Here is a 4,335-nt window from a genome sequence, read left to right as displayed (position 1 = left end):
TGACTCGCAGCCGCGGTGATCTCCATAGTGATGTCCGGTCCACCCAACCTCTGCTTTTCTGTCTTTCTTTCCTTTCTTTATCTACTGCAGCTCTCGTTCAGAGTTCACATCCCCCAAACTTCAAAGATCAAGGCAGAGGCCTCGACAGGCAAGTGCACTTGCTAGTGAGACAGAGAGGGACAGAAAGCAAGAAATCATCCTTTGGGGGAATGGCCACTTCACAATTCCTTCTCCTTCATTCCACTCTTGGGATTTGGGGCATGCATGCACATGTGCCTGGCATCAATTTAAGCCGTCAGGTCCAGACTCGAACTGCAGTCTATTGCATAGGAGTCCAGTAACCATTATGTCATTCTTGTCTCTTAACCACTCATTTCTCCGCCCATAAACAACCAGTTTTATTTCCTGTTGATCTGTCTATATATTTGATGCATTTACATGCGGCACCCTTGCTCATGCACATGTGCTCTCTCTCTCTCTTTCTCTCTCTTTATATATATTTTATATTTATTTTATATCCTTTTAAAAAACAGATTATAGGACCAGCAGGTGGCATGGAGGTAAAGGTGTTAGATCCCACATGGCCGACTCTGCTGTTCAAGTCTTGGACCGGGTGGCTTGAAAATCCCTCCTGGCATGTGTGTGTACATGCCCAAAATCTCAGGAGGAGAATGGAAGAGAAGGAATTGCAGTGTGACCATCCCCACCCATGGGGTGGTGGTGGTGATTTCTCACTTTAAGTGTCTTTCTCTCTCTGGCAAGTGCACATACATTATAGCAAAACAAACAAGCAAAAACACATTACAGTGTACTATTCATGTGTAATAGGTTCTTGGTCAAATGTGTGGTCAGTCTAATTATAAGTTCATAGGTCAGGACCTATATAAAGAATATAAATGTTTTTTTCACTTTTTTCCCTTTGTGTATCAGTTATGGGTTACAACTTGTTCATTCTGCAAACAACAATAACTACAAATGTCCATTTATTTAAAAAATAATTTTTTAAATTATTATTTTATTTTACTTTATTTTAACTTGACCAGAGAGGGACCGGGGGTAGGGGGAATGAGGAAACCGCTAGGTCCAGGACTTGAACCACAGTCGGCTATGTGGGAGTCTACCACCCTTAACCACTACACCACTTACTGGCCCCTAAAGAATTATTTTTTTTTAACTTTATTTAGTTTTTAATTTAACCAGAGAGAAAGCAAGTTGCCAGGTCCAGGACTCGAACTGCATTTGGCCATGTGGAATCCAGTGCCCTTAACCACCATGCCACCTGCTAACCCTGTCCATTCGTATTTTTTAACAATTGTATAAGTGCCCAGGTAATTCACTACAACCTAAAACCTTGCCTTTGCAATTTGACTTCTGGGATGTTGGCAATCAAAACATGTACTCAACAATGAAAAAGAGAAAGCATTTTATATGACTACTCAACAAAATGTACGTGAACTTAAAGAATATAAATGGGGCCTAATGTTAGAAAACTTTATTTTTGGGAGCCCGTGCAGTATTGCCATTACTCTGAGGAGAGAACAGTTTAGAGAAAGGTGAGGTTAGAGAGGACTGAGCGACCCTTTGCTGTCTTCAGTCGAAGTTGAGGGTACAAAAATGCAGAGCTTTAAAACCTTTAATTTGGAGAAACGAAACCATACCCCAAGGAAGCATCATCAATATCACCCCTGCAGCACCACCAGTAGCCACAACAGCCACCACCACCACCACCAATACCTGCAAATGGGCAACAGGCCAGCAGCCAAAATGAAGGCTTAACTATTGGCCTGAAGAATATGAGGAAACCAGGAGAGAAGATCTTCACCCAACGTAGCCCATCTCTTTGTGGGCAATCTTCCTCTTGATATCACTGAAGAGGAAATGAGAAAACTATTTGAGAAATATGGGAAGGCAGGTGAACTCTCCAATCATAAGGACAAAGGCTTTGGCTTTATCTGCTTAGAAACGCAAACCCTAGTGGAGATTGCCAAAGTAGAACTGGACAATATGCCACTCTGTGGAAAGCAGCCACGTGTATGCTTTGCCTGCCATAGCGCATCCCTACAGTCTGAAACCTTTAGTATGTGTCCACCGAACTGTTGGAAGAAGCCTTTTCTGTGTTCATCCAGGTGGAAAGGGCTGTAGTTATTGTGATGATTGAAGAAGACCCTCAGGAAAAGGCATTGATGAGTTCTCAGGGAAGCCAGCTGCTTAAAAAGCTGTGGACAGATGTAGTGAAGGCTCATTTCTGCTAACTGCATTTCCTCGTCCTATGACTATGGAGCCCATGGACCAGTTAGATGATGAAGAGGGACTTCCAGAGAAAGTGATTATAAAGAACCAGTGATTTCACAAGGAGCGCGAGTGGCCACTCAGCTTTGCACAGCCCAGGTCCTTTGTGAGTGTGCCATGTGCTAGAAGGCCCTCATTGAGATGGAGAAGCAGCAGCAGAACCAGGTGGGCCACAACATCAAGGAGGCTTGTGAGAAGCTGGTGATGGAGATGGAGGCAGCTTGCCATGAACACCAGGTCATGCTAATGAGGCGGGATTTGATGAGGCACCGAGAAGAACTTCGGAGGATGGGAGAGTTGTACAACCAAGAGGTGCAAAAATGAAAGAAAGCAACTGGAGCTCAGACAGGAGAGGAGCAAAGGTGCAGTGAGGAAGAGATGAGTGGCAGCAGGAAGAAATGATGCAACAACTGCAGGAAGGATTCAAGGAAACCTGCCTTGATGCGAGTGAGGAGTTACAAATGGGTCAGATGGCTATGGGAGGTGCCATGCTCTCTACTCCTGTCCCAGCTGGTACCCCATCTCCTCCAGGACCTGCCACTATGATACCAGATACTGTGGGATTGACCCACTGACAAAGAATGCTTTGGTCTAGCTGCTACAGTGGAAGGAGTCGGGGCAATTGGTGGAACTCCTGCATTCAACTCTGCAGCTCTGGAGCTGAATTTGCTCCAAACATCACCAATACTAATAAAGTTGCAGTGTCTTGCTTCCTAAAACTCTTAAAGGAAGGACCCTTTTTGGACTAGCCAAGATTCTTACCTGGAAAAATGTTAGGGATTCCTTCCAATAGTTAGTCCCTGCCTGCACTACTCTAGGGAGTAATACTGGAGGCAGAGGGCAAAGGAGGCACGGTGGTATTTAACATGTCAGTTCCGTGTGGTATATTGTTTAATCAGTCTCTTGTGGTGCATTCCTAAAGTCTCAGATGTGGTTATTGAGGGTCTGGGGAAACCATGGCAAAACGGATCCAGTTAAAGCCCCATTAATCTTGATCATTTTGGTTTTTATGTCCATCTTGTTATATTTGCTTTCTCATTCACACTCCCTAACCCCAGTTACACTGCCACATATACCACAAAATCCAAACATGACCTTAGCTTCTGGGACTTCATAAGGTATGACTGATCTAGTCAACCAGGTATGACTGAATGAATCATCGACCATCTGACTCAAACTGCAGTCCTCCTCCCTTCCCCAGAAGTGACCTTGTTAGCATAAACTACCTATAGACTCACTGTGCATCACCCTGTTAGCATAAACTGTCAGATGTGAACCTACTATGACAGTAAAGGTACTCTTATCACACTGAAAAGTCCAAGGATTTACAGGCTACCTCCTCGACACTGGCAGTGAAGCCCAGCCAGATTCTTTATTATACAGATGCCCATGGGCATCTCCTGGCATTCATACAAACATCACCTGAAGTGTTGGTAGCCTAACACTTGTTCAGTTGTCCTTGACCAATAGGAGATAGGCACTGAAGGATAAGCATTTCTTCTTTTTGTTCTGAGTAGACAGTTCGTGGCTTCTTAGAATGTCCAATAGGATAAACACTGGTCATATAGTAGCGGCCAACTTGATAGCTCATCCTTACAATGACTGTCCCTCACTCTTGCTCCCTGGGATCACTTCAAAATACAGTTCCTGCACCTAAGCTTTTGTCTCAAACTTTGCTTTAGGAGGGTTAACTTTAGATTAATTCTATTTACTGTATTACATTTTGCGTACTTTTTAAAAAATCCTAGTTTTCCTCTGATGTGGAAATTAAGTGATTAAAAAATGATCTTAACTTTTGTATATTCTTATTATTGTTAATCTAATGAAGGACTGTGATACTTCTGGAAAAGGTGAGTTAATGGCAGGCTTCCTAACTCAAGAGATCATATATCCTTTCTATTGATCGCTTTCAGCACACATAAGCAGGGAGAAGCTGTAAGGATATATAAACAGCTGTTCATTCCAGGTTTAGATTACTCACATGCTTATGATTTCTTTTCAGGTCTGATGTTTGTGGTTGACAGGCATGATAGAGAGTGGGTGGAT

At 43.3% G+C, this 4,335-nt stretch overlaps 1 pseudogene; it reads left to right on the top strand.

Annotated features, from left to right (window-relative positions):
- Nucleotides 1–1,614: 1,614 nt before the first annotated feature.
- On the top strand, nucleotides 1,615–3,038 carry LOC102488176 (non-POU domain-containing octamer-binding protein pseudogene; annotated as a pseudogene).
- The last annotated feature ends 1,297 nt before the right edge of the window (nucleotides 3,039–4,335 follow it).

The sequence above is a fragment of the Tupaia chinensis genome, unplaced genomic scaffold, assembly GCF_000334495.1.
Source record: "Tupaia chinensis unplaced genomic scaffold, TupChi_1.0 Scaffold000624_1, whole genome shotgun sequence".
NCBI classification, from domain to species: Eukaryota; Metazoa; Chordata; class Mammalia; order Scandentia; family Tupaiidae; genus Tupaia; species Tupaia belangeri.
The sequence above is the reverse complement of the archived record's forward strand: the minus strand, read 5'-3'. Positions and strand labels throughout refer to the sequence as shown.